The following is an 11,382-nucleotide window of genomic DNA, read 5'->3' on the forward strand; positions in this document are numbered from 1 at the left end:
ACAAAACTCCCTTAAAGAATTACAAGAGAACACAACCAAACAAGTGAAGGAATTGAACAAAACCATCCAGAACATAAAAATAGAAGTAGAAGCAATAAAGAAATCACAAAGGGAGACTACCCTGGAGATAGAAAACCTAGGAAAGAAATCAGGAGTTATAGACGCAAGCATCACCAATAGAAAACAAGAGATAGAAGAGAGAATCTCAGGTGCAGAAGATACCATAGAAAACATTGACACAACTGTCAAAGAAAACACAAAATGCAAAAAGTTCTTAACACAAAACATCCATGAAATCCAGGACACAATGAGAAGACCAAACCTAAGGATAATAGGTATAGAAGAGAGTGAGGATTCCCAACTTACAGGACCAATAAATATCTTCAACCAAATTATAGAAGAAAACTTCCCTAACCTAAAGAATGAAATGCCCATAAACATACAAGAAGCCTACAGAACGTCAAACAGACTAGACAAGAAAAGAAATATCTCCTGTCACATGATAATCAAAACACAAAATGCACAAAACAAAGAAAGAATGTTAAATACAGCTAGGGGAAAAGGCCAAGTAACATAAAGGCAGACAGACGTACACCAGATTTCTCACCACATACTATAAAAGTGAGAAGATCCTGAACAGACGTCATACAGACCCTAAGAGAACACAAATGCCAACCCAGGCTACTATACCCAGCAAAACTCTCAATTACCATAGGTGGAGAAACCAAGATATTCCACGACAAAAACAAATTTACACAATATCTTTCCACAAACCCAGCACTACAAAGGATAATAGCGGGAAAGCTCCAATACAAAGAGGGAAATTATACCCTAGAAAGAGCAAGAAAGTAATCCTCTTCCAACAAACCCAAAATAAGATAGCCACAGAACTATAACTGGGTTATTAGTGAATATTTGTGTAGGTAAGCCCAGACAATATTTTATTTTCTATCCTAACACCTATAATAAATTGTTGGTCCCCTTTTCTTTGACCTTTGACAAATTGTTTTATAGCCTCCTGAAATGTGCTCTGAGTAAAAGTCTGGTTATTTGTCTAGGAACAACTAACTGATGTTATCTGAGAGACTGAAAAAATTCTTACTAAAGTTTTTGACTATCAAAAAAAAATCCTAGTAATAGTCTCATTATAAAAGAGCTTAATAATGGTGGATATAATTTAAAAAAATTTTTAAGATCATCATTAAGATTTAAAGTCATTTATTATATAACATCACCACAAGATAGTACATTTTTATAGATCTATGTTTAATAATAATAGCCTGAAACAATAATTTGACATCTTTAGAGAGTATATAGGTCAAATTACAAAATTTGTTTTTAGTGTCCTCAATTTTTTCTTAAGAATGTTAATACTTGAGGACTTATACCTAATCAATTATGATAAGTGGATGTTACTCATTTTTTATTTTTAAAATACTTAAAATATATACATGTGATTTGACACCTTTTCAGGTTTTTTAGTTACAATTACTTTAACAAGAGAAACAATTAAAATATAATTAGTTATTGCCTATAGTATCTTTTATGCTTGGTGTTCCATATCAGATTAAGATAAACAAAACTGACTGTTACAGTCAGACATTTGAGATGTCTAGTTAACAATTTGTTATTATCTATATTACTGGAATTCCTTATAATCCTCAAAGACAAGATATTATAAAACAGATATTATAAAACTTTAAAATAATATCTTAATAGCTCTCTGAGTATGGGGGGAGCAGCTACTGGAGCTTCTGCCCTGGTTTTACGAGAACTCTGAAAAATTGGCTTTTAAAACAAAAGAGGGGGAACTATACCCCCAGAAGGAGTCTCCCAGAAATACTCTCCATCATGCCTTGTTCACTTTTAATTTTCTATCTGAAAGCTCATGGCAAATCTGCTGCTGATTGCCTTTGACATGCTGAGACCAATAAAAACTATGCCACAGCTATGTGGAAGCGTCCTCTTACCATTAAATGGAATGGCCCGGACTCAGTTTTCATATGGGGCTGAGGATGGATATGGCTGTTTGATGCCAAAGAAGGCACAGCTAAATGGCTGCCAAAAAGGTTAATGAAATAAAAAGATACCCTCACAAAACCAGGCCCAATTATAAATAAAATGAATAGCAATTGCCATCCAGGGAAGAGAAACCTCCCTGAGAATTCCTTTTTTTTTTTTCCTTTCCAGGTAAAACTGAATCACCCGTGGTGTTTGCTGTTGGAAGTTCTAATCCTGATGCTGGCCTCTGGACTTACACTACTCAGGCCTTCGATGGGTCATTGACAAGGACATCAAACAGCTAGAGATTGACATCACTAATCTGAAGAAATCTCTCATTTCGCTATCTGAAGGGATCTCCAAAAATTACAAAGGACTTTATTAGACTTGATTTACTGTTTTACAATAGAAAAAAACTGTGTACAGCTCTAGACTGTGTACAGCCCTTAAAAAAGAAAGTTAGTTTTACATAGACAAGACAGGGATGGTTGAAGAGAACATGAAAAAGGTCAGAGAAGGCCTTGGGATAAGACAAAGTGAGAGAGAGACAGAGAGAGACAGAGAGAGAGAGAGAGAGAGAGAGAGAGAGAGAGAGAGAGAGAGAGAGAGGAGAGCTGGTACAAGAATTGGTTTTCAACCTCTCCATGGTTGTCAACCCTACTTCCTTCCATTTTGGGACCGATAATTGGTTTACTGTTGCCTTTTTTCAGTTTTTTTTTTTTTTGGTCCCTGGACCTTAAATAACTAGGCCCAGTTATTTAAATAACAACTTTGTGAAACAACAGATAAATAATTTGGTAGCAAAACCCATTCAAATACATTATCATAAGTTTAGCTATGGAAGACCACAAGACTCAAGATGAGGTTGTTACTTTATACAGGCTGTTTCCAAAACCCATCTCCACCCAACCTAAAACAGTGGACTTCTGTCCCTAGAACAAACAAAGAGGGGCCATCCAGAACCCCCTCTGACTGGCGGTCTGAATTATTGCTTAGGCTGCGAGGCTAAGCACTGCAAGGGAATATAAATAAAAGTTAAAAAATATTCTTCTGGGTTCCCTGAGGGACAAACATGACTGCATAGGGGTTGATGTCAAAAGTATCCCCACTCCAGGAAAAAGACATCGGGACGGGTATGACCCTCATGCTCACTGAACGATGACAGGAGGACCAGAGCCATTACAAGATCCCTTTTAATTACTCAGGTCAGGCCTCTATCCCCACCTTTGCAAGATTGGAATCGCCACTGTCCTTCTATACTTGGAGAAGGGAGGAAATGTTACGGGCAGCCTCTCTTATACACTGAAGGCCTAAAATCAGCCATTAGGCCTAAGTAAGCCTGCTAAGACAAAGCCTTGGTCTCTGTGGAAAAACATTAAAACAGATAGCTGTAAGATATTGTAAACAGGTAACTTTGGTGGAAATTTACCAGCCAGGATAAGAACTAATAGCCATAGGCCTTGTGGATGGGTAACCTTGGTGGATAGTACCAACTTAGTTAAGAAACAAGTGATTCATAGACAGAGTCATAGTGACATGTTCCCTGAACCTCCATCCAGCCAATACTATGTTCTGGAAGATATCTGTACTCCCCCTAAACACCTACACTCCTGTTGGGAGCCGACTCTTAGCCGAAAGTGGCTATCATTTTACAGCCATCTCGAGTCATATACCCTGACAAGAGACTTGTTTTCAACAGCCTGCAATAGCTGAGTGCACTCTGATGAACATCTTGTTACACTGTTTAGTTCCCCCAGCTGCAAGGTGCTCCTGGTATCCATGGCTACAAGGCACGTGACAGTGCCTTCAGTTGAGCTTGTCCACGAGGGCAAGTCACGTGGTAAAGGGTATAAATACCCAGGATTTCCTTTCTATGTGTGGGAGGTAGGAGGTAGGAGGTAGAAGGTAGAAGGTGGAAGGTGGAAGGTGGAAGGTGGAAGGTGGAAGGTGGAAGGTGGAAGGTGGAAGGTGGAAGGTGGGAGGTGGGAGGTGTCAGGAGACAGAAGGAGTGAGGAGAATATAGAAGAAGAGAGGAGAATAAAGAATAAAGAGAGGAGAATATAGAAGAAGAGAGGAGAATAAAGAATAAAGAGAGGAGAATATAGAAGAAGAGAGGAGAATAAAGAATAAAGAGAGGAGAATAAAGAATGAAGAGACTCCACCGGACTCTGTCTTGTATCTATCTTTTGCGTCTCTCGCCCCTTTTTCCCCCTTCCTCCATCCCCACTCTCTCTCTTGCTAGACCCTGACCTGCAGACCGGAGCAGCAGAACCGGCCGGCCTTTACAAAGTAGCAGAACCTGATGGCCGTTACACACTCCTTCATCGTCCCCTTCCCCACATCCTGCCTTTTTGTGTTTATAACCCCTGTGTGAAAAAGTAAAAACCACAGTTTGATTTTTTTAAAAAAAAAAAGAGTAAAGGGACTCTGTGTGGTGGGCATGGCTCTGGCAGGCCTTGCCCTTCTCTTCAATTTTCTCTGCTTTGCTAAAAAACATTAGATTACATTTCTAAAGCCAGTCACCAAGGCTTATTCTCTTATTTGGCCACTTCCTCCTCTTAGGGCTGACTACCAAGATCCAGATATCAAAGTATTGAAGTCCAGCAATCAGAAGCCCCCTAACACTCACCTAATTAACATATCCAATTAAAATTAAACATCTGGTCCTAACACAGGGGTTTCCCTTTTACCTTCATAAACTGCCATTTGCCTATGGGCTATGTCTATATTCCCTCTAACCAGAGAAAAGACTTTGGGCCCCTATAACCTATGCCCTCTCTCCTTCTCCCCTCTCTCTAGTTCTCTTCCCCTTCTTCCTTGCCCTCTGTCTCTTTATCCCTGCTCTTTTTCCTTCCAGGACAAATAAATCTCCTTTGTGCTGAGAACTTGGACTTAGAGTGTCTTGAGTTGGTTCCAATGTTCCCTATAAAGAATGCTGAGCTCTACTGTTCTTGTTAAGGACCTGAATCTGGTTCTCGGCACCTATGTAGGGTGACTCACAACTACCTGTAACTCGGCTTCAAGAGATCTAATACTACCCTCTGCCCTTCATGTGCAAATACCTACCAGACACATAGCGATAATTCAAAGTAAAATACAATCTCCTTTTAAAATTCTTTTTAAAAATCAGATTTTTTTTTTAGTTTTCTCCATACCTACTGTCATGCAAATAAACTGAGGAAAACAAAGTTTGCTGGTCAATTCAAACCAAAATGGCAGAGAGAGGCCCAGAGCCCGTGGCTCAGTGCTTGAGATGGCTCAGTGACTGTGGATGGCCTAGATTTGACTCCTAACATCTCATAGCCATTCATAACCACTGGAAGTCCAGTCCTGGAGAACCAAAAGCCCTCTTCTAATGTCCTTGGATATATAGTGCACGTATATATACTTAGGCATACACGTAGCATAAAAATAAAGCAAATATTTTATAAAACAAAATTAAATAATGTTTGCAGTGATAATAGTGTAGTTAGGAGCACATACTGCTCTTTCAAAGAACTGTGGCGTTCCTCGTACCTGCAGGTGCTTGTAATTCCAGGTGTAGGAGATCTGATTCCTCTGGACTCGCAAAGCACCTGGCTACCGGCACATAGACACACACATGGACGTAATTAGAAAGAAAACCAATATTATAAAAGCAACAACAAGCTCTTCTCAGGTTACTTTTGCTCGTACTCTGAACAGTTGTTGGAGAAATATTGAAAAACGCAGTGGTGTTTAGCTTTTTATTTTTGACACTCAACTCCTCTAAGTGTGTGTGAAATTCAAAGCAGCTTGTAGTCTGCAGGGTTACAGAAGAGAGGTATGAGCCCAATGAATTGACTCTTCTTCCAAGAGGTGACTATGGTCCTGCTTAGGTCGGAGGTGAGAGATGCAAAATGCCAGGACTCCTGGTCTCAGCACTGGCTCCTGACTCATCCCTTTAAACTCCTTGTGTCCTGAAGTGCTTCGGCTTTCTATTCATCCACTCATACCCATCTCTTTCCTTTCTCACCCTGATACCCTCTACTACGATGAATTTTAGAGAATTCATTAGTTTAATTCAGATAAAATGCTGCTTTCCAGAGGACCTTGAACTTGTTTCAACTCAACTTGATGGAGAAAATTAGTTTAATGTGATAAGACACATAAGGAGAACATTTAACAAGACAAATAAAAAAATTCAACAAATATGCAAAGGAGGACAGTCTGAAGATTGGCTTCAGGGGAATAGGGTAAAATTATGGCAACTTCCGACCTTTGACTTGGCCCTTAACCCCTAACTCATTTGTTAGCTATTAACACATAGTGACTCCCCCAGTCCCAGTTGCAGTTAATATTCTGTCAGGAAGAACTCAAATACATAAATAAGTTACATGCTTTGGATGTTTCCTAAGCAACCACTGACTTTCAGCTAACATATGACACCATCTATCCTGGTAATTAGTTTGTATTTGTAAGCATAAGTCATTTTCTTCTCTTGCAACTCCTAGGCTCATGACCTCTCTTTTTTCCTTTCCTACTCACTCATTCTGACAGCTGGAGCAAAAAGCACCAGTGCTGGGAACAGAGGGACAGGAGTAGTTTTAAAAGGTTATCTTTGCCTCTCTCAGTGTTTTAAACCACTAATTACTACGTAATGGATTAACTATACACATGCTCACAGACACACTGAGACATACTAGGTGAAAATGTGCTATTGATTGTGATTGCTATTTTTAGCCAAGCTCACAACCATAACAATATGTCCATACACCTATCTTTTCTATGTACATCTATAGTATAAAGTGTTAGAAGAATCCCTGTATACATAGCCGTAATGGACTATAATAATTAAAATTAAATAAACTATGTTTTTCTCAAACTTTGAAAGCAATAAAAAAGAAAATATAAAAATAAAATAAACTAGCTGGACAAAATGGCACACAACTTTAATCTCAGCACTCGAGATGGAGAAGCAGATTCTCTAACGCTGAATTCAAGACCAGGCCAGCCTAGTCTACAGAGTGAGTTCCAGAACATAGTGAGATCCTGTCCAAAACAATAACCTGTAAAATAAAACCTAGATCATCTTTTCATACTTGATCTTCCAAATTAACTTGATTTAGATAAGGGAAACATTTAAAGTCATTGTCTCCTTTCCAAAAATTACAGTTTGTCTTTCACTATCTACAAATAAAATAACTTTATACACAGCAAGAGGGAGGAAGCTCTAGACTAATTTGTAGGTTGCTTTTGGTAAGATGGCTGTTTGACTGTGTCAGTGCTACAGATCCATGAGCATGGGAGAGCTTCCCAGCTTCTCATAGCTTCCTCAGTTTCCTCCCTAAGTAATATAATAAGTTCTTGTCATATAGGTCTTTCATTTGCTTGGTTTTTGAGTTACACAAGAATATTTTATATTATTTGTTGTAATCAGAAAGGTTATTGTTTCCCTAATTTCATTCTCAGACCAGTTATCATTTGTATAAAAGAGAGCTACTAATATTTCTGAGTTTACTTTGTATCCAGCCCCTTTGCTGAAGGTGTTTTTCAGCTGGAGGTAAAATTTGAGATCCCTTATATTTACTTTTTTTTTTTATTTAAGAAAAGTTTTACTAATGTGGTAATATTTCGGCAACATTATTGCAACAAGTTTAAAAGGCAGACAGACTAGTATAGGCTTTAAAGGAACAACTGAGGGTTATACAGTTAAATTATTACACAGATCTAAGGGGGTTACTGAATAACTACAAGGCCCAGAAAACTGAAATTAAATCTGAAAGATTAAATCCAGTATTAGCACCTACAATATCTCTAAGTTCAACTTGTAACTGCTTCGTTCATTCCTTATGTTTCTTAACTTCTCCCAAACACGGTGCTCTCAAACTCCTAAAAGAAAGGACTAAGAAATTCCAATACTAGGAGAGTATAGAGATAAAGAAGAGGTGGAAAAATGAACTTGAACCTTCAGATAGCGATACTTGGGTTTCTTTCTTTCCACTTTGTATTCGCTTGATCTCCTCTAGTTGTCATATTGCTTTAGCTAGGACTTCAAGTAGTATACTGAATAGATATGGAGAGAGTATGCAGCCTTGACTTCTCCACAGTTTCAGTGGAATGACTATAAGTCGCTCTCCCTTTAATTTGAGGTTGACTATTAGCTTGCTGTATATTGCTTTTATTATGTTTAGGTATGTGCCTTGTCTCCCTCACCTCTCTAAGACTTTTAACATGAAGAGGTTTTGCTTTTTTCTTTTAAAGCCTTTCTCAGTATCTAATGAGAAGATCATGTAATTTTTTTCATTAACTTTGCTTATATGGTGGATTACATTGATGGATTTTTCTATTTGAACCATCCTTGCATCCCTGGGATGAAGCCTACATGATCATGATGGATGATGCTTTTGATGTTTTCCTGGATTGAGAGTTTTGCAGGGTTTGATTGTCTACATTGGCATTTGTGGTGTTTAGAGGTTTCAAGATATTTTTCCAGGCCTTTGTAGCTTTTAGAGTCTCTGTTGACAAGTCGATGTGATTCTGTTCATTCTGCCTTTGTATATTACTTGACATTTTTCTCTCACTGCTTTTAATACTCTACTTTCTGTAAGTTCTGTGTTTTGATTATTATGAGGAGGGTGGATTTTCTTTTCTGGCCAAACTAATTGGTGTTCTGTAAGCTTCTTGTATGTTCATATGAATCTCTTTCTTTAGGTTGGGGAAGATTTGTTGAAAATATTTTCTGAGACTTGGAACTGGAACTCTTGATCTTCATCTATTTCTATAATTCATTCGTAGGTTAAGTATTTCCGCGGTATCCCAGATTTCTGATGCTTTGTGTCAGGAATTTTTACATTTAATATTTTCTTTGACTGTGTATCAATTTCATCTATTGTATTTTCTAGGCCTGGGACTCTCTCTTCCATCTCCTGTATTCTGTTGGTGATGCTTTCATCTGTTGTTCCTGTTCCCTTCCCTAGGTTTCCCATCTCCAGGATTCCCTCAATTTGTGTTTTCTTTGTTGCTTCTATTTCCATTTTCATGTTTTGAACAATTTTATTTATTTTTTTCATCTGTTTAATTGTATTTTTCTGTATAACTTTAAAGACCTCTACTTGTTTCATTGTAGTTTCCTGTATTGCTTTAAAGGATTTATTAATTTCCTCTTTAAGGCAACTTTCTTATGTTTCAGTTGTGTTTGGATATCTGGGGCTTGCTATATTAGGATAACTGTGTTCTGATGGTGTCAATAGAACTTCCCTGCTTATGTTGTTCTTTTGTATGCCTTTAGCTATTTAGAAGACTTTAGTCTCTGGATGTTCCTTTTGTATTGGGAGGAAGCCTAACCTCTATGATCCTGGAACCTCTGGTCGGTATGCTTGGGCTGTAATGTTCTGGATCAGTAGGTCTGATGTAGGTAGGCAGAGAGGTAACAGGAGAATGGTGGTCAGATGATGATAACAGCCTGCCCAGGGCAGCTATGCATTCCCCAAGTGGACTCTGAGATGGGCAGGGTTCAGGAAGAGTATCTAACCTGTATTGTTACAGATAAAAGGGTCTGAAGAAGTTGAGTGAAGAGTGATGGAAGAATTTGGCTCCAAGTTTCTATTATATGAAACCACTCCTGGATTTACTGATCAGCTGACACTCATGGAAATATTTTGGCACGGGAGTGGCATCTTTCCTGAACATTATAAAAGGAAAAGATTCAGTATAGTATTAAGGTCATAACTAATGGAGCCTCTGGAAAATATGAAAAATCTCAGCAATATCTCTATTTGAATACCCAGATACCACCTCAAACCACTCTGAAAATCTTGTTATATATCCAAGGTAAGTTGTTTGCTGAGGAACAAAATCTTGCGGATTGTGGGAACCAAACTCTTTCCTATAGTGATGGTATGGGCTGGACTTCTTGGTGCTAGACCAATAATCTGTATAAGTAACTTTATACTTCAATGATAACTCCTCAATAAGACCCTAAATGGGTCCTCTTAGCAATTACATGGCTAGATAAAATCATATCAACAAAGGGGGAAAGAGGGAAAAGGGTTATGGGAAAAGGAGACAGGAAAAAAAAAGGAAGAGAAGGGAAGGGAAGGCAAGAGAGGATGAACTATTTGAGCATGTTGATTTTCTAACTACATAGATTACATTTTTATAGACATCTTTCCTTTATATTTTTCCCATAGTTAAGGAAGAGAACCAGGTTTTTCCTATATTTGTATATTTGTATATCCCCCAAACTTCTACCTTTATCCAAATCAAATCAGTCATAGTACAAAACAATTTTTTTAAGTATAGTCAAGAGTAAAACACTTACTAAACATGTATAATAGTGCTTGAAGACAATGTATTTACAAAATAGAATGTTTCAAATTACTTATGAGAAGTATTTATCTTGAAAATTATTTGTAAAATATTAAAGATAAAAATGCAGGGGAAAGCAGAAAAAGAGGCTGGACTGCCAACAGGAGTGACAATATCAAGATGCACTTCCAGTCAGCATATCCCAGGATTTTACAACGCAAATTGATCTCCTAAGGACAAAAGCAGCTAGAGAAACAATAAAGTGCTATATTAAGCTTTAACATAGAAATAAACTGTGAACTTGCAAATTACTATTGTTCAAATCATACAGTAGTACTTTTTGAAATTATAGAAAACATTCACAGGATATTTGTGAACATTTCAAGGGGGCTGATTAAAAAGAAAGAAAACATTCTGGTTGGAAAAAAATGAAATCATAGGCTATCAAAAAAAGAAAAAGGCATCATCATAAACCAATATACTGGGAAATATGTTCTTCCGTAGCATGGAATGGTGGGGGATTTTCTTTCTTTTTGTTTTTTCCTTTTCTTTCTTTCTTCCTTCCTTTCTTTCTTTCTTTCTTTTTTCTTTCTTTGTCCCTTTTTAACTTCTGTTTGTTACAGAGTATCTCAAATTGGCCACCATCTGTGTCTGACAACATAGAGGTTTATGTCCATTTTTATCTTCAGTTTTCTATGTTGTTTAAGGTAGAGTCGCATAAAAAAATAACACACATAACAAAAATTTCACAAATATATATAGCTAGATGGATTTTTAGAGTCAAACTTTATTTTCCTTCCTTCCATTGTTCACTTCTTCCTTATTTCTAGCTCCCCGCCCCACCACCACTCTAAGTGTTGAGGAGCAACCCCAGGGCCTCCAGATATAAATAGACTGTGTGAAAGCCCAGCTACATTCCAGCCCTTGATTCTATTTCCCATTTACCCATCTCCTCGTGGGATCCTCTCTCAGGGGCCACCAAGCTCATCTGCTTTCCCTTTCAGTTTCTCTTACAGCTAGGTATCAGTCTCCTCAGACCTGAACTTTCTTCTCAGGCCTTCAGCATCCTCAGACTACTTTTTCTCATCTTCACAGCTAGTCTTCATCTACACC

Source organism: Grammomys surdaster, unplaced genomic scaffold (assembly GCF_004785775.1).
Source record: "Grammomys surdaster isolate TR1022 unplaced genomic scaffold, NIH_TR_1.0 140, whole genome shotgun sequence".
NCBI lineage: Eukaryota > Metazoa > Chordata > Mammalia > Rodentia > Muridae > Grammomys > Grammomys surdaster.